At 38.2% G+C, this 26,946-nt stretch overlaps 1 protein-coding gene across 7 annotated transcripts in view; it reads left to right on the top strand.

Moving 5' to 3' along the window:
* The window catches only part of LOC144291661 (uncharacterized), a 183,451-nt gene that overhangs the window by 46,232 nt on the left and 110,273 nt on the right, over positions 1 to 26,946 (top strand). For 5 of the 7 annotated variants that reach the window (XR_013359038.1, XR_013359037.1, XR_013359036.1 and 2 more), the window contains exon 3: positions 16,367 to 16,519. The exons of the other annotated variants lie outside the window; for them this stretch is intronic. The gene's annotated coding sequence lies outside the window, so the exon portion shown is untranslated. The remainder of the gene's footprint in view (positions 1 to 16,366; positions 16,520 to 26,946) is intronic. 7 annotated transcript variants of the gene reach the window in all.

Below are 26,946 nucleotides of genomic sequence, written 5' to 3'. Positions count from 1 at the left end.
TGCTAGCCCAGGGCAGTCTTTATCGCTTGAGGGGGTAGAGTCGGTTCCCACCCAGGGTTAATTTGCCAGCAAATCTTTTGCCCAAAATCAGAGATAAGTTGAAAAGAAGGACTTAATTAACTAGAAAGTACAGACTGAGGTCAAAATGGAGGGAGTCGAAGTTCTCTTTCACTTCTTTGCATTCCAACTACACCTGTCATTGTTCCCCACTTATTGAGTGATGTTGGAGCGACATGGGCATTTTTAGGATCTAACTAAGGGGAAATTGAGTCAGAAATACATTTAGTTTGATATATTTATAATTGTTCAATCAGCATTTTAGTATATAGCATAGAAACATGTTCTAGGAGCAGTCCAACAGTTCACCATGCTGAATCAAACAGCATCATGGCCAAAAGGCACAGAATCCATGGTGTCATTTAGTGCCTGAGAAGTATGTATGTATCTAAGTGAAAACAAGGCTTCATAAGTGAGGAGCTGGAAGCTAGTCTAGGGAAATTCTTGCAAATTGCATATCATATAGCAAATAAGCTTGATATATTTTCCCTAAACTTGAAAGCAATCCTATAAATTTACTTGGCATTACCAATAGCAATGGGTACAGCAGACAGAAACTCTTCTAAACTATCGAAACATAAGAAAAGGTAACCTGGATCTAGTCTCTAGAAGAAATATTGAATTACCTTTCTATTCTCTTTATAGATAATTATGTTACAAAATAAATGTCATACAAAGAGGCAAAGAATTTGCAGCTGAAAACATAGAGAAAAGGTATTATAGAAATATGTCAGTTCTAGATTTTATCATTTTTATTCATTTTTTTACAATTTGTATTTATATTTTTTATCATTGATATTCAAATTTTGTATTTGCAACTTTATCTTGTTTTTTTAGAGAGCACACCCCAAATTATTTAGCTTCTGGCCCTATAGAACCTACCTCCACTTTTGTTTTTGCCATTGTACCTGCTTGACATCTTTTACCTGACTGCACATCCCTGTTATCTCCTGGGTGGCCAGGGATAAATCTGAGTATTCCAAATATTCCCAGCACATAATGAAATAAGACCTAGCAATTGTTCAATACTTTTTTGTTGATTTAAAATCTAATTGATGGTTTTTGGAAAAGAAATGAAGAATGGTGGCATTATTCTTCATAATACAACAACAGGATTACACCAGGACCCGGCCCCATGTCCAAACTGACAGGGATACAGGGGACATTGTAGAGTGCTGAGTAAAGGTGAGAGGATGAGGAACAATATGCAGAAAAAGTAACTAGCTTATAGGAAGGACTACTAGGGACATATTTGGGAACAAATAGTAGAAAGACATAAGGCCTAAAATCTATAGCTTTACTTCCTGTGGAGGGGGGAGATAAATTTCTTGTTAGAATTGAACATGATGACATGTTAAGCATTTAGCTTAATATTAATCTTAGAGCAGGTGATTAGTAAACACCAGCCTCCTCCTTCCTACTAATTTTCCTTCAAGAACATAGGTTGGGGCCCAGAAACTAGACAGGAATAGAAACCAACAACACTTACATAGGATGGTTTGGGGTTTAAACCTTATTTCAGGGAAAGAGAACAAAAGTAAGAATACGTACCTTCTCCTCACATGAGGGGGTGGAGGTAACAATTAGAACTGATTACATTGGACTGAAGTAGGTGGAGAGGGAGAAAGGGACCTGAATGAAAGGAGAGAGGGGAAGTGAGAGGGCCCAGGATCTCACTCACTTTCAAAGGGTGGTGATTTCTGCTGTCTTTTCCTCCCATCCAAAGCTGGTCCTTTATACCTGTCCAGGAACAAGATGGGGTGCTTGGCTCAGTCACTCTCGAAGCCCATTTTCAAAGGGAGCACTTCAAAGAATAGTCTTTAATTGCACTGCACCTTAATGGATTTTGCATTTAGTCGGGCACATCCTCTCGCCCATAATTCCCTCCCCTCCACTGTGGCAGCTCACCCACTTACCAACATTATGGCAATTTTCCCTTCACTAGAAATCTCCCCTAAGTGTCTACTTAGGAAGCTCTTTGTTTGATGTCGTTGACATGTTAATAGGAGTAGCTCTGGGTTCTCTGCAGTAGTGAACACTGAAAGCAGAAGAAAATCTGAGAGAAGCTGGGAGGAGCATTCCATATCCCAAGCCCTGTTGTTGAATGCTAAGGGGAAAACAAAAGGATTCAGAGAAATAATTAAAGAGTGCTGAACACAAAGTTTGAAACAAGTTAGAATTTGAAGAAACCAGTTGTTCTAAATAAGTAGTTAGAACTGTGGAGGAGCAGCTAGCTCATTCTTGAGAAGTTTGCTCATTTCTACTTTTGCACTAAGGCCGAAACATTGACTAATTTGACTAATGATGAATCAATGAATCACCCTTTATTTGTGAACAAGGGACTTTGGGGAAAAGTAAGCACAGCCCTTTAATACTGAGGAGTTAACAGTCAAGTAAGAACAATTTTGGACACAAATTAATAGATGATGGTTATAATCAGGGTCATGGCTTGAACAAATGAATGGCTGCTAGTGTTCCTATGAGAGCCAGGCCAATTTGGGCTGGAATGGTCTGGAAACGATGTCATAGTGAGCTCTGATTCTAGGCCCCATGAGGATTAGATGTGAGTGACAGAAAGAAATAGGAATTAAATCAAAATGGATGGAGGACGTTTATGTTTTGCCATAATATTGGCTCGTCTTCCCTTTATGTCTCTCTAGCTTAGGATTGAAAACAGATGATTGTTTTCTGCATCCTGCTCCAAGGAAGAAGATGTTGTCTAGGCGGAACTTTTTCCCATAAGATATGGTTGGGTTGAGAAGCTGTGAACCCTCATAGCTGCCACCTATTTGCCAGCAGGAAAATCTAGTACAATGTTTGTATTGAGGTCACATTTCATGCTTTTCAACATGGAACCAGATTAAAGGTATTTTAATATCTTTCTTTAAGAAAGAGATCACACGGAGAGTCTCCTCAGAAGACCAAACATCTTCCATGCTCTGAGCCACCTAAAGCCCTGCTGCAGATAAAATAATTCCTTACAGTTTGTTTGTTTGTTTGTTTTTAAGGAGTCTATTTTTCAAAGGGAAAGGCCACATACAAAGAAAATGGAGAGCAATAAATTTATTGAAATGCATGCTTTCTAGGCTGCCCTCACCTGGGGATAAATAGGGTAAAAAATGGTAACAAGATAAAATTTGGTCTCTACCTTCATTCACTCTACAGCATCTCAAGTTCCTTTGATTGCAGACATCCCCATGGGATTTCATTGTGTGTTTGTAACTCCTGTTCTCCCAACCATGCATTCCTCAGATTTTCCCTTTTTTGTTGTGGCTGCCATCATGATGTCTTCCACTATATCTTTCCTCCAGCCTATGTATTGACACCCAAATGCCCACTGTCCTCTGCCATCAGTTCATGACTAATTTTTCTGGTCTTATTCTATATGTCCACATGCTGCAAAATCTCCTGTTTATGGAGGAAAGTTGTCATCTCCACATGAGGTATCATCTTGTTTTACATGCAACACAATCATGATGTTTCAGAGCTTATAAAGTTTTACAAAAAAAGATCTTCTCAATTTCCACATAGCTTAATGGTGTTCCTCTCACTGTAGTCTTCTGGTGAGGATCTGTAGAAGCTGGGACAAAGACCAGTTTGGTTAGTAGACAACATATCTTACATTAAGTTTCCAACTGACACTGATCCATAGTCAAGTAGCATTTCCAAACTCTCACTTCCCACTGCTGACTTCTTTTCCAGAAGGAGTCTTGTTTTTTCCTGCAAATAAGCCTCTAATGGCTTATCCCACTGCCTTTTAGGCATGCTTGAAATTTCTAAACTTGTGGCAAGTACACAGCTTAGAATAGGTCTTTGGACTCAATATAGGATGACATTGGTCTTTGTAACTTGCCCTCAAATAAGTACACTTTGCTGGCAGGCAGAAGGAAAGATACCATTGATTTATTTAATCCATATGTTAAAAATAGAAAAAAAAATCAGTCAACACTTCTGAAATATGGAGTAAATAATGAGAAACACCAGACTCTTGTTGGTCCATTTGCCAGGAGCTCTCGAGCTCTTGTAGGAATCCTGCTGTGAAATCTGGGAGCAAAGAAAGGGAAAAATTATTATAGCTGTAAATGTATTTGGTAATTTAATTATTAAGACACCCCTATAATGTAGTATTATTATTCCCATTAATTTATTTATCAAGACATCCCCTCTCATGAAAGGAGAACAAGGGCTGGCAAATCCAGAACTAAAGGGAGAATTCTGGGAGTAAATATGGGAATTTTTCGGTGTCTTTGTAATTACATTTAATGTGATTTTGGTGCCTGCTCAATGTCCCTACTTGTTGGGCTGACATAACCCCATTAAGACAACTGTGAGCAGTCATCACTGACAGAAATGTTACCCAGAAGCCTGTGTGTCATCAGAAAACTAGGAGAGAAAGGCAAATCCTGTTGACTTCACTGATCAGAAGAACACGAACTTGAGTGTCAAACAGACCCGTTTCAGGTCATGGGTTTGTCCTTATTGACTATTTAACTTTGACCAAGTGGGTTAGCCTTTTTGTATGTTAGTTTCATCAAGAGTACAGCAGGGTAGGAAAAAAAAAAAAGAGTACGACAGGGTAGGGGTGCCTGGGTGACTCAGTCAGTTAGGGATCTGACTCTTGATCTCAGCTTAGGTATTGATCTCAGGGTTGTGGGTCTAGGCCCTGCACTGGTGCCCTCTGCATTAGGCATAAAAGGCTACTTAATAATAAAAAAAAAAGAGTACAATGGGGTATTAACATTTATTTCATAATGTAGGCCTCAAAGTATTTAATATAGTTGTGAAGGGGAGCCATTGATGAGATTTGGCTTTGTATTGTGAAATCTTAATAAACAGTCTGGAAAAATCACCATTTGTAACTGTAAGCAATTTCATTTTCATCAAAGTAGAGGTTTCAATTCTTCCTTCCTTCCTTCCTTCCTTCCTTCCTTCCTTCCTTCCTTCCTTCCTTCCTTCCTTCTTTCTACTTGCTATAAGAAAGCCACAGAAAGGACTCACTAGATAGAAAAAGAAATAAAATAGTATTTTACTCAAGGAAAACTCAAAAGTCATCATTAACCAAATGCAGATGTTTTAAGCTAAGAAAATGTTCTGTTTGACAGTAATTGTGGAACACAGGTTAATCAGTAGTCTGTATGTTCAGAATTTTGGTTTTATGGAACATTTTGAGAAAAGCATTTCTTTTCTCTTTTGCTTATGTTAATATAATGTCTATATACATGTTAGCTTTTGTTGTTGGCTTATGAATAGTTTATTGTGGGTCATGAGGAAAATAGAATAGTAGATACTATTTGGTAATAGAAGATCATAGTAGATACTATTATTTATTATTTCATATTTTAGATCTTATTCCATTTAATTATTTTCATAAAGTTCACTTATAGCTTAAAGCCCTAATTGGAAATTTTCTTTAATTCATTGCATTGTGCTTTCATCTAGATTGGGTTTGTCTTTTATTTTTGTATTCTACATTCCTTTTCTTCTCTTTTTTGACTATTTTTTTCTGTTTTAAGTTTGCACGGTTTTTTTTTTTCATTAATGCTCCAAATGGGCAATTTTACTTTCTAGGAATTCTGTTAATGCAAAGCCATTTATATATCTTTCATTCTGAGCTATAATTCATACTTCATCCTATATACTCTTTAATATAAATTCATGGGTGGTTGGAATGTGGGGTAGGGAGAATGTAGCTGCAGCTAAATCCACACTTATTGGAGAATTTGTGCTCTCTTCATGTAAATGTTGCTAATTGTCTGCATGGTGATTTACTCTACTTAGGGATGTCCATGTCTGTGTGCATGTCTGGATATGCATATGTGTACAAGTGGGTGCGTGTCCTTGCATGTGTGTGTGAGTGTGTGTAGTAAAGTTCTGACCTGAGCTTTGCTTGGTTCCCTCAGTGCAACACAGGGCTCTAGAAAATAAACAAAAATTATCTGTAATTTTCTTTACTTTTGATGAGATGATGGGTCAATTAGAAGAGTTTTGCTATGTTTAAAAACTTCTCAAAAAAAAAAAAACAACTTCTCAAATTTTCTCTGAGATGTCTTCTTATGTCTTCAATTTAGGTCTCCCCAAGTTGGAGATATTGGTCAAATTACTCAGGCTTTTCAGCTGTCTCTTCTTTCTGCAATAATCTTCCAGAAGTGCAAGTGATACTAAGATCTGTATCAAGTCTCACTCTCACTTGGATCTCCTTCTTTGTTCATAAAATTTGTTTATGTTATTATTTTTTTTTAAGATTCTATTTATTTGTGAGAGAAAGAGGGAGAGAAAACACAAGTTGGGGGAAAAGCCAAGGGACAGGGACAAGCAGACTCCACACTGAGTGCAGAACCTGAGTAGGGGCTCAATCTTAGGACACTGAGATCATGACTTGATCTGAAATCAAGAGTCAGATGCTTACCCCACTGAGCCACCCAGGCGCCCTAAAATTTCAGAGTTTAAAAAACAATATGGTAGAGCTTTTCTTAGTTAATATTTACTACTGACATTTCTCTAAAGTTTATTTTGTAATTGGAAGAGTTTCCGTCATAGTTTTGTCCTTCAATGTTTACCCATGAATTGCAGTTTTATATATAAAAGCAAATAAGCAAGTTAATAGATAGATGGATATGTAGATAGATGGATGAAATAGTTTAAATATTCCATGAGAAGCTAAGTAAATTATAGTACAACTGTATTATGAAAGAGCATACAACTACCAAAAACATATTTATGGAGGTTATTTAAAAATAGCATAGGAAATGCTTAAATTAAAATGTGAAATGTCAAAAAATATGTACAGAGAATAACTTTAACTATGTAAAAAATACAAAGTTTATGGCTCAAGAAGCCTTACTAGACATATGTGTTTATCTCTCTTTCATCCAAAAATCCCACTGAAATGACAGAAAGGATATAATAATAGCAGTAAACCACAAGCAATGTGGCAGTGATATATAGCTAGAAAGAAAGACTCCAACATCTCAAACATCCTAAACTAGTGTAAAAATTTTAGAAATGTTAAAAACATTTGAAATTAGATGACCACTAAAACTCACTTGCTAAATGGCCCATCCTAGTTCCACCAAACTCATTGCGCAAATACAGTTTTTATCCTATAGCTTCCTTTTTTAAGACTTTACAGGAGCTCTGTATATATCTTTCCATCACATATTAGCTCCTCTGTCTGACATTTAAAGTCTTCTTGGATATGGTCCAACTTTCATAAAAATTCTGCTATCACCCTTTTCTCAGTACAAATCCTCGATTTTCGTTAGGCTAGTAACCTATTTGATTTCCTGCTCCTTCGGAACTATTGACTTCCCTCCTTTTATCTCCTGAATCTGCTCCTGTTTTTAACTCAGCCTGAAATGCAGACCTCCACCTTCCTGCCAGCCATCATTACACAAATCTTTCCTCTATTTAAGGTTCAAAGAATAAAGTTTTCTCTGACCTCTAGGATCCCCAAGTAGTTGATTCCCTTTTGTGAATTCATACCAATTGGGCATAATTGTTGACTATAGATCTTTTTTTTTTTTTTTTTTTTTTTTTCAGAAATCATGTGAAATTTAAATGTGAAGTCTCTTAAGGTCTTATATTTTCTTGTATATTTCATAATGCACAACTGCAGGTCATAGATATATCAGATGTTCAACGGGTTCTAAATTCTCAGTGGGAGGCCTAGGAACATCATGCTGTGAACTATCTCTAAGCTTTGGCTCATGCTATCTCTTTTATCATAACTTTCTTAAGCAAACACCATCTTTCCTTATAGAGGAATCTGCTCAACTTTAGGTTAATCACGGCATTACTTCTGTACTATGAATTTTCCTCAAAGCTCAGAATACATCATAATTATTTCTCTCTTTTACTAGTATATGTGTGGTAGACAAAATTCTCAGATGGCTACGAGATTGCTACCTCTAGTATATGATTTCCTTTGAATGTGGATGAGATCTAGGAATACAATGGGTATTACTTTCATGATTAGTTTACTAATAAACTGACTTTGAGTTATTTAAGATGGAATTTGCTTGAGTTGGCCTGATTTCATTTCAGGAATCCTTAAAAGGGACTGGGCCCTTCCAGAAATCAGAGATACAAAAGTTGAGTGTATGAAAGAGCCTTGAGAGAGGGCCACAGGGCAAGGGAGCATAGTCTAGGAACTGAGAGCAGTCCCTGATGGACAGTTATCAAGACAGTGGGACCTCATTCTAGGCCACAAAGAAATGGATTCTGGTGATAACCTGAAACTTTGTACATAGATCACCTCCCAGGTAAACACTCCGGATGAGAACATGGTAGGCCAACACCTTAATACCAGTCTTGAGAGACCCTGTATGGAGGAACAAGCGCAAACATGCCAGACTACTGACCCACAGAAATTATGAGATTATCAATTTGTCTTGTTTCAAACTATTACGTGTGTAGTGATTTGCTACACAACAACAGAAAAACAAATATAATGTGAGTGCTGCAGTTTGGACTTCTTGGTAAACAGATTCTGGAATGGAGATTAGCATGGAGGAAATTGATTGGGGAAGATCTTAACATTAACTGCATGGGAAAATGAAAGGAAGTAGGATTGACTAGAGAGAGAGAAGTTGTGCTATATACTACAGTCACAGTGGTGGCCTCAGTTGATTTCATCAGGAGCTATGAAACTGGGATGGTCCTTCAGAGTAGACCTGATACAAGCTGCCCCTAGGAAGGGGACATGGCCTTGGACAAGATAACTTTCCTCAACTAAACTAAGTGCAATTCTAGACTGGACTGATAGGTAAAATTTCTGAGGACAGCAGGAGAAACTTCCTTGGTGGTCTAGCACAGCTGGCCCCACAATGAGCTACCTGGGTGCAAAACCATTCATTCCTCACTCCCATATTCCCTTCCACTAGGACAGTGCCTATTATAGAAAGACTACACAATACATGATTTGATCATCTCACCTGGTTGCAACATCAATAGTTTGTTAATAACAGATATGATACGCATTGGAAGTTTTTTGTTTTTATCCTTTTAAGTAAGAAACAATTATTGACCATTTTTTGGCCACTTATGTACCTAACTCACTTTTAGGAAGTTAGAATGAGAGAGTATACAAAACAGGCAAAGACTCCTGCCTTCATAGAAGAACAAAACAAAAATATGTGTGTGTACATATGTGTATGTGTGTACATGTATATATGCATATATGTGTGTATATACATGCATGAGCTGTTAGAAAGTGATATGGCAATGAGGAAAAGAAACTGATGAGGTAGTAAAGAGTATCAGGATTGTCAGGGTAGGTTGTAATTTTATACAGGGAAGTAAAAGTGAGTCTTATTGAGCAGGTGGTATTTGAGCAAAGACCTGGAGAAGGTGAGGGATAGCCTCTCCAGGAAAAAGAAGAATCAGTGCAGAAGTCATAAAGGAAGATTGTACAAGTGTGTTTAAAAGTATCAAAGAGTCAAGTGTGGTAGAAACAGTAGTGAGAGGAGGGTGGTAGGGGGACAAGGCTGGAGATGCAGTGGGAGGCTAGCTCATTTAAAGCCTTGTGGGCACTGAGGGCTTTGGGCTTTACTCCACATGAATGGGTGGTTTAAGAGAGAACACTCCTCAAATACTCATGGTATGCTACGCACTGTGAACCCTTTATCTGTATCTGTGTTTTTTAGTCCTCACAAGTTCCTTATTATAAGACAGTATTATTAAGATCCCTATTTCATTAGTGAGCATACTTGGTCTTAAAGAAATTGATTAACTCACCCAAGGTCACAGAGAGGGTAGGATAAGAGAACTGTACGTAGGCTGTATGTATTTAATCATAGCATTATCCTGAGCCCCAATTGCATGGCTTCTATTTGATTCTGTAGCTTCAAACTATATAGAAAGATCTAGGCATACAATTCAAGCTTCCATTTTTGTCAAAAGGTTAATCGATAAGTCTTAACATTTTCTAAGCTGCTAGGAAGTTTATATATGTTCGACTGTGAAAATCTATTACAAGTCGTATTATCACTATCCGGCAAACAACAATGTTTTGCCATATTATCACAATCTGACAAACAACAAACAGAAGTTACTGTGCTTCCATGTTGTAGGTTGGGTTCTCTGGAAAGGCTTTTGAGGGTAACCCCTGCAAAAGGGATTGGAAAGAAATGGAAGTGGGCAGAGAAGAAGTTAGTAGAGACACAGGTCCTATGACAGCCTTGGTTGATCTCAGCCAGATGACCAGGCCTCTGTTCTCCTACATCAATCCTTCACTGGTTGTGAGCCTCTAAGGGGGCAGGGGAGGGGGGCAAGAGGACAACACCACATGGCTTCCACCAAAATCCATTGTGCTCAAAAAGCCATTCTTGATTAACAGATTTGTTTTAATTGGTACAAGAGAAATACAAGCAAATCTCTAAGTGTGGTCTTGATGATATTGGAGAAGTAGCTTCATCTTTATGGAAAAGAAAAAAGCAGTGGTGATACATAAATCCACTGACATTTCCTCTGTATTTGGTGTGCAGAAACACATTTGGTATGGATCCATAAATTTAAAGCTAATGCAATTTTTATTATCCTACTGCTGCTATAATCTTTTAATAATCTAAGAAAGATCACAAATGATTCTTTTGTGGGAGGAATAACCTAAAATTGTGAAGTTCCACAAATTGGCATGCTTTTGTTTTAGTGGGGTTTTTGTTTGTTTGTTTTTGAAAGAGAGTGTCCAAGCATGCAGGTGGGGCATCGGGTGTAAGTGCAGAGGGAAAGGGAGAGAGAGAATACTAAGCAGGCTTCACATCTGGTACAGAGACTGACATGGGGCTCGATCTCACAGCTCTGAGATCATGACCTGAACTGAAATCAAGAGTCGGATGCTTAACTAACTGAGCCACCCAGGTGCCTCAGTTTTGTTTTGTTTTGTTTTGTTTTTTAAATGAATAGAGACTAGGAGGGTTGGCATAAGAAAATGACATTTTCCCCAGATTTTTCTTCCTCATTCATGGTTGCTGGGCTCCACTTAGTCACTGGCTGCTAGGAGGGTAAATGTTCTAGGGTCAAAGGGCACTATCTCACTGAAGCATAGCCACTGCAACTGATGAGTAATGGCTGTTGTTTTTGTCAGGTTTGACTCTTGTAAGCTTTGATGAGCAAAAAATGGAGCCCAGCAGAGTCATTCTCATCCCCAGAATTTTCTTTCATTCTCTCCCAAAGAGGCAAGAGTGGTATCTTTTGCATTGTATGACTTATTTTTTAATGCTCCCAGATAAGCTGATCTCAAAGCACAAAGAATAAAATTCCTTTGCTTTCCAAAGTTTGTAAGCAAAGAATTTAGAATGTGCTACACCACCATTTTATCCGTCTCTTCAGCTGGGAAAGTCCCTAACAGAATTCTTGCTCAGTTAATAAGAAAAGAAAGCAACAATTTTGCCTATGCATTAGCATATTAGTATGGATGATCATGTACACATGAAAATAAAGGTGCTTTTTTGCATAATCTTATTTCTAAGAAAGCAGTGACTTGGATTTTTATATAAACACTTGGTGATTTTTATCCATGTTTTGGAAAATTCAGCACACATAATTCCAGGATACTTAAATCTGATAAACCCACATGCCCTACTGTTATATAACCTTCCTTGTGTAAGAACTGTTCATTCAAAAATCCTACAGGGTACTTCTTATCAGTTACTGAATGTGCAGGAATGGGCCTCACTCTTAGCTATACCAAGGACTTGAAAACCACAGTCTTCTGATAATTGCCACTGACACAAGAACCCTCTAAAATATTTTATTTTTTATTTATGTTCTAGATTTTATTTATTTACTTATTTGAGAAAGAGCAGGGAGGTGGGGGTGGGGGAGGAGGAGAGGAAGGAGGACAAGCAGATTCTGTGCTGAGCACAGAGCCTGACACTGGGCTCAAGCTCAGGACTCTGAGATCATGACCTGAGCCAAAATCAAAAGTTAGACACTTAACTGACTGAGGCACCTGAGTGCCTCCCTCCCCCCACCCCAAATATTTTAAAACAAGGACATTCAGGTCAACTTTCTTCACTAACTCCATAGAAGGCAACATGTATTATCCAGTCACTGGGACTGTTTGGGGATAAGATCTTCTGGAAAGTTATCCCCCAACCATAGAATCCAAGAGTACCCACTAAGCTAAAACATGCTGATCAGCAAATTCTTCACTGATGTGTCTGGCAATGTCAGCTCTCAGGAAGCAGAGAAACTACTAGGGGTTACAAAAATCTCTAGATGATTCACAAATAACTAGGAAAAATTTTCTGGATATAAAGAGGTAATAGGTACCTTGGAAGGAGTTTATTACATTTGTTTGCCCATTAACTGAAGCACTTATTTATTTACTTATTTATTCAATAATCAAACATTTGTTGAATGCTTATTGGGCCCCAAGAATCAAGAATACATAAGTTAAAAATTCAGACCCTGCGTTGACTCTACAGACATACAGACAGTGAATTTATAATGCAATACTATGGGGGCTTCCCTAGAAGTACACTCAGAGGAAAATGAAAGGATATGGGCTGGAAAACAAGTCCAGACTAGCAGATATGGAGGAAGATTTTTTCGTGCAGGAATTCTGTATGACCTCAGGCTTGTGTGAATAAGTGTGAATAAGTGTGAATAAGCCAGGAGGCCCAGAGACAGTCATCTGAGGGGTAGTAGTGGAGGTAGATTGGGGTTGCATCATGGAGAGCAGTGGTGTGTGGAGAGCCACCAGGTGGTAGGAGTGCGAAACTGCAAATTAATTCAATATGGTAGGAATAGAAGTAATGAGGCTGGAAACAGTGAAAGGTGATGGGGAGGAAGAAGACAAGGGCCAGAATATAGAAATCTTAAGCACTGCTTAGAGGCTTGTAGTTTATCCTGAAAACAATAGGGGGCCTCGAAGACTAAAGAGGGAACTCCCGTAGACATTTTTGCTTTAGAGCAGGGGGTTACACAAGGCTTGAAACCAATTAAGATCATGAAATTAAACTAGATGCTCAGATCAGAATGTTTCCTCAATGAAGTAGAAGCAAGTTGAATAAAAGAGAAAATATTAAAATACATTTTACATACAAGTAAGTATTGCTTTGAGATACGTGGTTGCTAGTTCATAAAGTAAGTTTTTGTTGCTGAGGGTTGTGGTCAAAATAATTTGAGAATCCATGTTTTAGAAAGATCTTTCAGGCAGCTGAAAACAAAGAGACCAGTTAGGACGTCTGACTCTTGATTTTGTCTCAGGTCATGATCTCAGGGTCAGGAGATCAAGCCCTGCCTTGAGCTCCTGACATGGAGCCTGCTTAAGATGCTCTCTCTCCCTCTGCCCCTTCCCCATGTACAATTTCTCTCTAAAAAAAGAGAAAGAGAGAGAGAGAGAGAGATGCCTATGCCCTGCAAAATAGAACAACTACCTCCAATAATCCAGTGCTATTAGGGCCCTATTTGTATGTGGAAAACAAAGAATGAACACCCATCATTCAAAGGACAGCTAACATGCTGCTTTTTCCATGTAGTTCCCCATATATCCCCTTCTAGAAAAAATACTAGCAGCAATCCTCTCTTCATATTTATTGCAGTCATTAATATAGTACATCCCATAAATCACTTTCCATCTTATCAGCCTATTGTCTGGTCTTCACAGTAATTGACACTATTTGAAAATAGCTTAATTGTTGGAATTCTCTCTTCTTCTCTACCTTCCTTCTTCCAGAATATTCAACACTTGGGGGCAGGATTGGGACTTCCTTGTTCACCATCTTTGGAGATAGAAAAGGGCCTGACATCCAGGAGAAATTGAATGAAGTTTTTGAGTGAGATAGTCAATGAACCAGTCTCATGCCAACCTGAGACATCTTGACGCGGAATCAGTGTGTGGCCTGTGCCTCAGATCAGGGATTTATTTTATAGTCACACCTTTGTGATCATCATCCTGGCTCCTGTTTTCCCCCACTGCACCAAACTGCATCTTTAAACTACAGAGCCAATATGAGTGAGATTCAGTGTTACATAGATTTCATCTAGAAACCGGACTAGCAATGAATCAGGATCATATTTTTACTTTCTGCTCAATGGTTATATACATAATGCATATCTCACCTGTACTATATTTAAAAACATCAATGTCTTTTACTCTGTGACTTTAGAAATATCTTCAAATATGAATTGAATCTGCCATTGTCTTCATGAGTCGAGGGAAGAAGTGATGTAGTTTTAGAATATAGGTGAGGTGTGGAGCCAAAGACAAAGAAAGATTTCTTGAGATGTCTTTGGTACAGAATGGTGGTTTGATTAAAGCACAGGGACAGGACCCATGGGCAGAAGAGCTGCTGCCCTGGGCTTGTGAGGGGTGACTGATTATATACCTGAAAGTTGGGGGAGGTAAGGAAAAGGGAGGTTTCAAAAGAACTTTTGTGTGCTAAAGAGGACCTACAAGATATTGGAGGCCTTGCCATTGTCAAGTTAAGGTTGTTTTTTCCTCTAGTAAAGCATTAATATTAAGATAGTTGGGAGTTTCCTTCTGAAAGTTAGGTTATTGATAAGAATGCTTTTTTCTAGTAAATCACTAATACATTTTGTAAACTGAGGGAGACTCATGTCTGTAGAACTATGATCTCTACAAGTTAACTACTTGTTTTTCCTTTCTCTTAGCTTTAGGGCAGCCAAGAGTGACTGAGGAATGTCACACAATCCCACCCAGGAGTGGGGGGTGCAGGGTTGCAGGGTGCAAGTTTGTGCTTTGTCCTCAGCTAGGCTTGTTCCCCACTAGAAGGACACAGGATTTTAGAACTTTCTAAATGGGCAGTGCTGGCAATAAGTCTGTGAGTTTGGTCCCAGTGGTCTTCAGGAATGTCTGCAATCTCCTACCCACTTTTTTTTTTCTTGTTTATTTTTAGGGAGAAAGTCAACAGGAAAATGTGTTAAGCAGAGAACATTTAATTATAGACTGTGGCTTTCTTCTGAATTAAAATAATCAGTAATACATTACCATTTTACCAAACATCTCACGATGCTTTTGTGTTTAAGGCTGACAACACTTTCTAATTTAAAAGTCAAACAAACCTGGTATTTACCCACTGATTAAACAAATTTACTGCTTAACCCTTTGTAATCTCCCTGTTGAGTCCATTTGGAAACCTAGTGTTAAGAGGGCAGGCAGCAGGCTATCTTTGTCTTTCATCCCATTCAACAAGGCATTTAGGAAAACAAAGGAATTCCTGAGGAATCAAATGCATGCTAAAACCTCAGATTTTTTAGCATTAAGATACAGGCATCTAGAGTGTGTGTTTGTGCTAATGGCTAATGGAAGAATTTAAATGATTGCTATAATCTGACCATGGATAATTATCTAGAGCTCACTTGACTGATCACATTATATGTGGTGTCAGAATGTGTAAGGAAGGGGGAACAATTGCTGAAATTGGGAGACGGACTATAATTAGAAGATTCTAAAACAAAACAAAAACAGGACAAATGTAATTTGAATTAGAAAAAATTAAAGGCATATCAGAGGCTAAATACTATTTTCATGGTTTACCATCTTCATAATACTATGTAAGGTCTTGCCCCTCTTAGAGCCTCAGTGTTCTTATCTATGGAGACAGGATGTTAAACCCCAAATCAGGAGTGTTAGAAAGAAAATCACAGGCCCAAAATGGAGTCACTTATGTTAAGGCCCCACTGCAGGAAAGTAAGACTTAATACCTAAGCTAACTGCATTTTCAAAGCTCCCCAGAATGTAACCTCTTACTAGTCCAGATGAATTTCCTGGTCAGCAGTAGGAAACTTACTAATAGGTCCCTTCCTTTCCCCTTAGGAGGAGAACCTTGCTTAAAACAGTGCATTCTAAAAAAAAAAAAAAAAAAAAAAAAACAGTGCATTCTTTGCTAATAATTTCCTTTTCCAACTTCCTCTCTGCCTTTAAAGAACTTTCTTTTCCTATAACTGTAAAGGGCTCCTTTCCATTTACCAGTTGGGATGCTGCCCATCCTTGAATTGTTCAATAAAGCCAATTTGATCTTTTAAATCACTCAATTAAATTTTTGTCATTTAATAAGAGATCTTGAGAATTCCCTGAGCTGTGTTGTATAAATCAACTATGAAAAATGTCTACATTCCATCTTTTTTGTATAAATGAACACAGGTAGGGATGCCTGGGTGGCTCAGTGGTTGATCATTTGCCTTTGGCTCAGGGCATGATCCTGGGATTTGAGATCCAGTCCCAAATCAGGCTCCCTACAGGGAGCCTGCTTCTCCCTCTGCCTGTGTCTCTGCATCTGTGTGTGTCTCTCATGAATAAATAAATAAAATCTTATAAAAAAATTTTTTTAAATGAACACAGGTAAAAGGAAAGACTGCTAGGACTAATTGGAAGAAGGTGACCCAGATCCAGAAGGGGCAGGAAAAGTCTTGAACCACAAATGCTTGGAGGAACTGGGAAGATTCATCCTAGAGAAGAGAAAGTAGCAGACTGGAAAGAGAGGTGAATTGAAAGGTAGAGATTTGATTTATCTATTCAGGGCTGCCACTAAGTATGTATGCGACTATTGTGGGGGATGGGGGAAGTGGTAGTTGGTGAACATACTGTTCTGGACCTAGTTTTTCTTAATTTACAGAACGAGATGATCTTTGAAGCTCCTTCACTCTAATAAGGATCTTTATCTAGGAATAAACTTGTGGACTTTTACAAAAAATATGGGCATATTGTAGGAGGAACAGACTTATTCTGTGCTTCTTTTTTTAAAGACTTTATTTATTTATTCATGAGAGACACAGAGAGAGGCAGAGACACAGGCAGAGGGACAGGCAGGCTCCAATGCAGGGAGCCTGACATGGGACTCCATCCTGGGTTTCTAGGATCACACCCTGGGCTGAAGGCAGGCACTAAACTGCTGAGGCCACCCCACCACCCCCACCACCCCCTACCACCCTACTCCTCCTCACCCCCCCTTCCCCCCAGGCTGCCCATATTTTGTGCTTCAGTGGAAGGGAGAACCAGTCATGAAAGTTCATTGAAAAGGGAATTTGCTCAACATAAGAAAGGGAGCTTCTAACCATAAAAATTATTTAAGAATATAAAAAACAAAGTTTATAAGGTTTGAAGTTACTAAAAGACTAGATTCTACTTGTTCCTGCCATTAAAATAATAATAATAATAATAATTATGTGTCGTGATAGAGGTGTTAACTAGCACTAGGATGGTTGATCATATGTCAATAAATAAATGGATCATCAAATCAACACACTGTATGTTTTAAATGTACAGTGTTATATGCCAATTATATTCCAATTTTTTAAAAATTGAAAAAAAAACTTGTAAGCTAATAAGTGTGAAATGAATGTCATTTTTAAGCCTCTGTATTTTCCTCTGATTAGTTATCCCTTCTCTTTAGATTACATTTCCCTCCACTTATCCATCCAGTCAATTATATTAACTTATCATTTCTTTAGGGGAGAATTTCTAGGGCCTCTCCAACTGGTGAAGTCACCCTTTCTCTATTTTTCCTCAAGCTATTGTGCTTATCCCTATTGTTGAGGCCAAACTTGGAGCAATGGTGAAATGATAACATAACTCATCATGATAAGATATTGGAACTGCTGCAAATAGGAATCATGGGAAATCATGTGATGATATGAAACCTCACAGTCATTCAGAATTTGGTCCTTGAGAAGATTTTTTTTTAAGATGCAAAAATTATGTTATTTTATGTTACTGGAAAAAGCATGGTACAAAGTTATACATATAAATGTATTTAAACCATTTTCAGTGTGCCTGTAAATACTTAAAGAAAGGGATACACCTTAAAATATTAACTCATTCTTGTAAAGTGGGTAAATATGGGTAAATGTTTATTGTTTCCTCTCTATTTTTCTGTTTCCATATTTTCTAGAATGAGAACTTTTACTTTTATAATCAGAAAAGTTGTTAAAATGGAAAAGTAAATACAGAAAAATATATTTTGTAATCCATGAAAATAGTCAATACTCATGTTATTCTAGACATCTGGAACATTACCAGATCTCTGGGGTCTGTGCTGCAGGTAGGAATGAACAGGTGTCATATGTGATTTCGTATTAAGTCATTATTTTGGGGAAGCTTCTTTTGCTCTCAGTCCTCATCCAGAATCTAGTGTCACAGACCACCCAATGGAAGGCTGAGACCCATGTACAATAAAATTGGATAGTCTGACTTTGAGAAATGCAACCTACCTCCATAAAGTAGTTGTGATAGAATGTTTACCCTATGTAAACGTTCCCTATAGTCTTCCAGATTCTTTCATGTGATGTGCCTGACCATGAAACTGCTAAACTTTTGCACGGACTTGCTGATTTGGACTTTCAGCTCCTTCTCTACCATTTTCTTCAATCTTCATTCTGCCCTGGCCTCAGCTCATAACCCCATCCTTTTAGGGCTTCTGGCATGAAAGGATGAAGGTCCTACTGATTATGAAACAACAAGGCTCTGATGTGGACTCTGGGAGAGAATCAGCCATTCCACATTGGGGTATTAAAATCCAAAGAAAGGGTTTAAATTCTTGAGCAGATGACTCGGGTGAGGTGCCTGGAATAGGCTAGAAAAAGTCAACTGTGTGAAATGAAGGTCCAAGCCATCCATCCATCTAGTTTAGTCTCCTTCAATCAGCAGACACTGGGAAATATTCCAGGCTCAGTGCTAGGCATCAGGGTTCACCAAAGGTAAAGGAGTCTGAAGGAGCTTATCAGGGATGTCAGCAGGCTGAGATCTGAAGAATTGGAATGGTGAGTAATATGTACTATAATATAGCTATACATTAACGTTAGAATACTTTGTATATATAAATTTGCCTTTAAATTTAGGCAGTTATGAAGAGCTGATTTATAAGAATGAGTGAAAACTTATCTTAGAAATCTGGGGAAGGGGGAGAAGATATTTTTAGGTACATGTGTGAAAGTGCCTGTGCAGAGTGTAACACGTGAATAGGTACATGTGGTGGGAAATTAATTCATTCAGTTGGTTAATTCTTAGTAAGAACCTATGTGCATTAGGAGCTCTACTGAGAGCTGTTTTAGGCAATGGGAATTATCCTCCTTACTTAAGTGTGTATATGAAGGAGGGAGAAAATCCATCTATTGACTTAAAACTTTAATATGTACTCTGCCCTCAAGGAAGTGAAATATAATTTGATTTCCTTTCAAAGGCTAAAATATGGAGAGGAGTGAGGAAAGAGTGACTTTGCAATGGAGAAACTTGACAAACACTGTCTCGGCCAGGTAATCAAGGTCAACATCCACAGTGATAGGTCGTGCTGACAGTATATATCCTTGATATGAGGGCATGAAAATGGTACTTTAACCTCTGTTGTCTTTTCCTCCCAAAATCTGTAGCCCTAGCCTAATCATGAAAAAACATCAGACAAATTCCAACAGATATTTTACAAAATATGTTATGTACTCCTGAAAACCTTGAAAGTTGCCAAAAGCAAGTAATGTATGAGAAATTATCACAGCTAGGAGGAGCCTGAGGAAACCTGACAAAAAACTGTAATGTGATATCCTAAATGGGATCCTGAAAGTGAAATAAAAGCTAATAAAATATGAATAAAGCATGGACTTCAGGAAATAATAGTATACTAATACTGTTCCATTAATTGTGACAAAGGTACTATACTAATGTAAGATGTTAATAATTGGGGAAAATAGATGTAGAGAGGTATGAAGACTTTCTATATTAGCTTGGCATTTTTCTGTAACCTAAAACTATCCTTAAAATATTAATATAAGGATAACAAATGATAAGTGTTATGAAATAAAGTAAATGAAGGATGTGGCACAAGGAATTGGGGAGGAGAAGGTTTTTGGAAACCGTGTTAAGTGAGGCCACAATGAGCAAATGATATTTGTTAGAGGCTGGAGTGAAAAGGATATGTGTGTCCACTGCAGTGGAAAGAACATACCAGGATAGCAGGTCCAAGGACCTGAGACCATGCTTCAAGTATTTAAAAAACAGAGCACAGGCACATTTGAATAGAGTACAGTGAACTAGTGAGATTGTCATGTGATAAGGTTGGAGAGGAAACTGAGATAGATTAGGTAAAACATTAGGGACCACTGAAGAGGAATTTGAATTTTACTTGGAGTAAGATTAAACAGTGTTACGTGATTTGCCTTATATATTCTTAAAGTTTGGCTGTTGCATGGATGATAGGAGAAAGCAGTGTAGAAACAGGGAAGTATTTAGTAACTTTCTACAGTACAGCTGATAGTGATGGTCACCACTCATGTGGTAGCAACAGCATTGGTAAGAAGTGGTCAGGATTTGGTTGTATACTGAAGAATCATGTTATGCTTATGCATTAGATAGGATGAAGGAAAAAGCAAAAAATAAGGATGCTTCTAAAATTCTTTGAGGAATTGAATGGGTGGTGGTGCCATTTATTAAGTTGAGGAGGACTTGGGGAACAACAGTCTTGAGAGGCAAACCAAGAATCTAAATTTTGAACACATGGAACTTGAGTTGCATAGTAGGCCTTCAATGAGATATTCAAAGAGATCATTGATAATTTTATTTTGAATAGATAATTTTGGAGTGCAAGCATAAAATAAGGGTGAAATAAACACTTAGGGGTCATCAGTTTATATGGATCATTTTTCCAGCACAGCTAGTAGATTCACATAGGTGTGATTGTAAATCAGAAGTGTCTAAACACTGAGCCCTGTGGAACTCCAACATTTCATGTGGAACTCCAACTCTGGTCATATCCTAAATGGGATATGGGATACAAAGAAAATGTAGCAGATGAATCTTCCAAGGAAGTAGAAGTAAAAGCAGGAGGGATTGTACTTCAGAAGCCAACTACAGAAATTGTTTTCAAATGGAGGGAGAGAGCAACTGTGTCAAATCTGTGAGGAGTCCATTAAGAAAGATTAGACCTGAGGGTTGACCACTGAATTAGCAACTTTGACCAAGAGAGTTTAGAGGAATGATGGGAATAAAGGCCTAGTTGGAGTGAGCTCAAGAGATTGAGGGGTAAGACAGTGGAAACAGTGTAAACAACACTTGCTGTGAACTTTGCCACAAAGGGGAGGGAAATGATAGGGTCACTGGTGAAAGCAACATGAAATCAAAGGAATTTTTATTTTTATTTTTTTGGCTGGTATTTATGAGTCAGAATTTCAAGATGATGAGAATGATCCATTAGAGAAAGAATAGTTGATGGAGTAAAAGAAAATGGGAAATTGTAGAAACTAAGTGGTATCTGGGCCACAAGTGGAAAAGTCTATTTATTGTCAGATGTATGAGGACAGATGAATTTAATAGATTTGGTCCCATGAGATTGACGATGTTCTCTGATTGCATCTATTTTCTCTGAAAAGTGAGAAACAAGGCCATCGGCTAAAAATAAGGAGGAGGAAGGAAGGCATTTGGAATTTGGAGGAGTGAAGAAAACTTGAGAAATGGTTGTTTTGGAGAGTGGGAGAGTAAATTGGCAGGCCAAACATAATAGGTTTCTTGGATAGAGTTTAGGTCATAAATTTAAAGTAAGTCTAGGCAGCCTGTGCTATGATTTTTCTCCCGCCTAAGTTGTTTGCATGAGTTCAGGAGAGAGGAGCAAGAGTTGGATTTAAGTGATGGCTGAGGTTTTGCAGGTGATTATGATGGAGGGAATAATAAACCAGGAGAATGGCATATGCTGGAAGTGATGATAATAATAACAGACCAGAGACTGTGAGCTGGATAGGAAAGAAGTGACACCTGAAGGAAGATGGAGGGTAAACGGTGGAAGTATTGATGGATTCAAGATCCCCCTTGGAGAGGTAGAGGGGGAGAGCTAGAAGAAGTGGGGTGGGAGAGTTAGTATTGCTAGCCCGAAGAGTGTGTGTTTGACTGGGGCTTCTGTGTTGCTTCAGTTGTTGGGAAGGTCAAAGTCTGAAAAATGGTGAAGAGGATGGAATGGCTGAGGAAGGCAGGTGGGGTATAAGACAAGATGCTTGGAGGAGAAAGGAACAAGAAACTGAGGAACCAGAACATTAGATGGATTTTGAGTAGCCAAAATGGTAGCAGAAATAGTAGTGGGGAAACCAACAAGTAATGCAGGTGCTGAAATCTTACAAAAAATGAGAAGATCAGAAAGACAGAAAATTGCAACAAAGAAAAATAGTGCATGGTAAAATCTAAGAGTATATGCATCAAAAGACTGAGAGATATAGGGAGGAGGAGAGTAATTTTCTGGAACTGGCAGCAGAGATCAAGGAGGACATTTATCCCAGGCCCAGAAAAATAAGAAAACTAGCACCTTTTGAGCGAGCTGCAAGAGAAGTATGACCTCAGGGAAGAACCAGCTTTATATAGAAATAAAGAATACAAGGTAAAGGGATTGTTCAGTGAAGGGGTTGAATATATAACATGGAGATTTTACTCTTCCTAAAGTTTAAACTTCAGAGGAAGTATTTTGAGGAGTTTGGTAGGCATTGGAGCTTGAATCTGATTAGGGAACGTACAGAGTAGTGAATGGAGGAACAAGGCTTGGGCTTCCTATGGAAATAGAAACAAAAAGCCATTGTGTTAATGGTCTCTTAGGGAGATGGGATCATCAGTTCAATCATGTATCTCCTTCTTGGAAAGAGTCATTTGGGCAATTTGCAGTGATGCAGCAGGCAGTGTTGGATGAAGGGACACTGGAGTTTTGTGTGCTACCCATAAACACAGCTGTGCACATTGTTGACACTAGGAAATGAGGCTGGGACAGCAAGATGAAGTCATGGGAAGAAGTTTGGATTTAGTCTTTTGGCATTTTGAGTACTATAGTGGGTTGAACAGTGATCACCACCTCCTCCCAAATGATATATCCATATCCTAACCTTAGAACCTGTATATGTGGGGCACCTGGATGGCTCAGTGGTTGAGCATCAGCCTTCGGCTCAGGTAGGGACACTGGAATCCTGTGATTCGAGTCCTACATTAGGCTCCCCACAGGGAGCCTGCTTCTCCCTCTGCCTACATATCTGACTCTTTCTCTGTCTCTCATGAATAAATAAATATAATTTTTAATAAAAAAATAAGAACTTATAAATGTATCCTTACTTAGGGAAAAAAATTTCTTTGCAGATGTAATCAAGATGAACTTCTTTGCAGATCCAGATGATCTCTTGAGTTGAGATCATCCTATATTAGGGTGGGCCCTAAATCCAATGAGAACTTCTTATAACAGAAGGACAAATACAGAGAAAAGAAGGGCATATTGGAATTATGTAGCTACAAGTCAAGGAACTCTAGGGATTGCTAGAAGTCATTGGAAGCTCAGTCACAGACAGATTCCCTGTCAGAATCCCCAGAAAGAACCAACCAAACACTTTGAATTTCATGCCCTAGCCTCTAAAATTGTGAGACAATGAACTTCTATTGTTTTAAGTTGCCAAATTTGTGGCCATTTGTTATGTAAGTACTAAGAAATTAATACAGGTATCCAAGGAAGAAATGTCATGGTGATATACATGAATACTATTCAGACTTTCAAAGCAGTCAATCCTCAGAAACCTATGACCAGCGTTGTGTAGGATCTCCTCAACTTAGAGGCATTTATTGAGCTGATAGAAACAAATCATAATTGCAATACTGAGTGCTATTGTAATACTGTTAAAAATTATTTATGCTAAAAAATGAATGAGGAACGAAATTGGAATGGTTGAGTTGAATGAAAAAAATATTGTGCATGAAAGAGAACCTGCCAAATATTTCAGTAGATCTAACTTGAACTGATAAGACTCCTTCTTCAGCCAGTAAGAAGTGACTGACCAACATGTCTTGGGGGATCAAGTGACAAGGCATTTTGGTCTGACCTAACTTTGTATCTTGCTCTGGGACTGCTCCCAAAATATAGCTCAGAGGACAAAATAATGAATATCTGGGAAAATCTTCCTGAATTCTTTTTTTTTTTCTGTGTCTTTATATATACCTTGATAGTTTCCAGTGTTTGCACCTATGACATGAAGAAGCTTCTTTAATTTTGATTCTATAAAATGGATGACATTGATCTCTGGCTCTACATGTTTCTGCCCCACTTGGAGTAGCTCAGTGTTCCCAGCACCCACCTGGTCTTGCCCACCTACCAGATGCTTCCTTTGGCTTCTCCATGCTTGTGATGCTTTACATTATTCTTTTGCACATTTATTTGACAAATATTTGACCTCTGACTTTCCAGCAAGCATTGCTTTAGATATAAGTGATAAGGAAAACCCTTCATAAAGCATATATGTAATATTGGATCAAAAGATAACATGTAAGTGCATAAATACAATTTAGAAAATAAAGCAAAGTGAAGGGCATGCTATTATTATTGACAGGATGGCCAGGGACAAATTCTGGAGGGGTGATGTCTGAGCAGAGATGTACCTTGTCATGAAAGTGGGAAAGAATATTCTAGATAGAGAGAAGAATAAGTGAAAAGCCCTTAGATGAGATGAATTTGGCATATCTGAATCATGACAAGAAGTGTGGATGTTACTTATTGAGCAATGGACAGAAATGAGAGCAGAAAGACTGGGTTTTGTTCCAAGTGCTATAATTTTAAATGGGGGTAGAATGGTGAGAAGAGCCTCATAAACTGGTTTATATTTCTAAAGTACCATATTGACTCCAGGGTGGACAAGAGACAGTAGAAAGCCAAGAGTGGACTCTGGGGAACATTTTTTGGAGGCTTTCTCAATAGTTGAGATGACGGACAATTAGTGGTTGGTACTAGAGTGATAACAGGAAGTGCTAGGAAGAGAATTGATTCATGATATATTTGAGGACACAGTCAACAGAATGAGATGATGGATCAAAAAATGGGATGTAAAAGAAAGGAGAAAATCAAAGATGTCTCCTAGGCTACTGATTGAGAAATTGGTTCAAGTTTATAGGAAAACCCAACTTTGTGCCCTGGCCTCTATTCTCTGGTCATGCTTCTCTCTTGGACAAGGTGTCTCCTCTCGTGGTTTTAAAACTCATTTGTACATGGAAGACACCTACATTCATATTCAGCCTTGATCACATTCTTGGGCTTTGACTTAATTTATTGAGAGGAAGAAGACTGGAGAAGAATTATATAGAGAGATGAGATAGAAAACAGAGTTCTGTTTTTAGATATTTAAGTTTGCAGTGAAGTTCAGATGCTTAGTTGAGACATAGTGTAGGCAGATTCTGTATCTGATGCTCAGATGAGAAATTGAAACTGTAGTTAAAGCCATAAATAAGAATGAGTTTAATTAAGGAGTAAGTGGAAGATGGAAAGCATGTAAAAATAATAAGAGGTCTGAAAAATCTGCAAAACAAACTAAATGTTGCTGTAACCCAAAGTATTCTCTTATACAAGAAGAATGGACACAACACTCATGGGATGATATGGAAGGCCAATAAAAACTTCATCAGTATTAAATGGAAACTGTCTTTTGCTTCTTTTCCACTCATATTGGGATGATTACTTATCTTTAGTGATTTGTGGTGTGTATACGCCTATGTGTATTTATATTTATGTAACTATGTGAACTCTTTGGACATGGATGACAGGGTGTGATTAAGAAATATATTAAAAATGAATAATCTTTTTTTTCCATCATAAAGTCTTATTCCTGACATTCTATGCTAAGAAACATTGAAGCCACAATTCTTTTAAAGAGAGCTTGAGGTTATTGTGTCCTGGCATCAGGTCAGCATCTAACAACACTTTGAATTTGGTATGAGAGACAATCATCTTAATGGGATTTTTTAAAAATATTTTATTTATTTACTCATGAGAGACACAGAGAGAGAGAGAGAGAGAGAGAGAGATTGAGAGAAAGGCAGAGACACAGGCAGAGGGAGAAGCAGGCTCCATGCAGGGAGCCCGATGCCAGACTTGATCCCAGATCTCCAGGACCACCCCCTGGACTGAAGGTGGCGCTAAACTGCTGAGCCACCTGGGCTGCCCGGGATTTTTTTTTTTTAAGTTGAGATGTGGAGTCAAAGCTGAAGAATGTGATCAAGGCTGATTAGGACTCAGGTGTCTTCCACATATAAGTGAGTTTTAATATCATGAGACTGGACACATTTCCTGAGACAGAAGCATGCCAGGAGGACAGAGAGCAAGGACCAAAGTTGGGTTCTCCTATAAAGTAAATACATTCTTATTTAGCCAGTAAAAGGGTAGGGCACAGAGAAATGTTCCAATAGGGCTTAACATTTGTCATTAGTAGATCTCAATAATTATTTTTGCAGCTAATGAAAGAATGGAACGAATGAAGATGCAGTTGAGAGGAACAGAAATAACCTGAGCAGAATCTTAGAAGGAAATTCAGAAATATAGGCGAAGAACCATGGAAGCCAACATAGTGGAGAATTTTAAGAATTTAGAAACTATTTTCAGTATAAAATGAGGGAAAGTAATTCAGTTAACAGTGCATCAGTATCCATGGTTCATTGTTGCCCTTCACTAGAATATTTTTAAAATCATGCAGTAGAATGCTAGGGAGCACAGATAAGCAATGAATCTAGGAAGCAAAATGAAAGTGAGTCTCTGAAGGCTTCCTGGAAGAAATGATATAAGGCTCAACTCTTAACCAGTAAGAGTTTCTCAGGAAAAGTAAGAGAGGGCTCAAGAATACTAGTTAATTTTTTTAAGAACTTTGTGTCCTCCTTCTAAACTAATCCTTGACAGCTCTATGGAGTATAATCCTCATAAATACTATCTTGGGGCACTTGGTTGGCTCCGTGTTGAGCATCTGCCTTTGGCTCAGGGCTGGACCCCGGGGTCCTGGGATTGAGTCCTGAGTCAGGCTCTCTGCGGGGAGCCTGCTTCTTCCTCTGCCTATGGCTCTGCCTCTCTCTGTGTGTCTCTCATGAATAAATAAAATCTTTTAAATAATAAATAAATAAATAAATACATACATACATACATACTATTTTACATTGGTCAAATAGTAATAATG

Source organism: Canis aureus, chromosome 20 (assembly GCF_053574225.1).
Source record: "Canis aureus isolate CA01 chromosome 20, VMU_Caureus_v.1.0, whole genome shotgun sequence".
Lineage (NCBI taxonomy): Eukaryota > Metazoa > Chordata > Mammalia > Carnivora > Canidae > Canis > Canis aureus.
The sequence above is the reverse complement of the archived record's forward strand: the minus strand, read 5'-3'. Positions and strand labels throughout refer to the sequence as shown.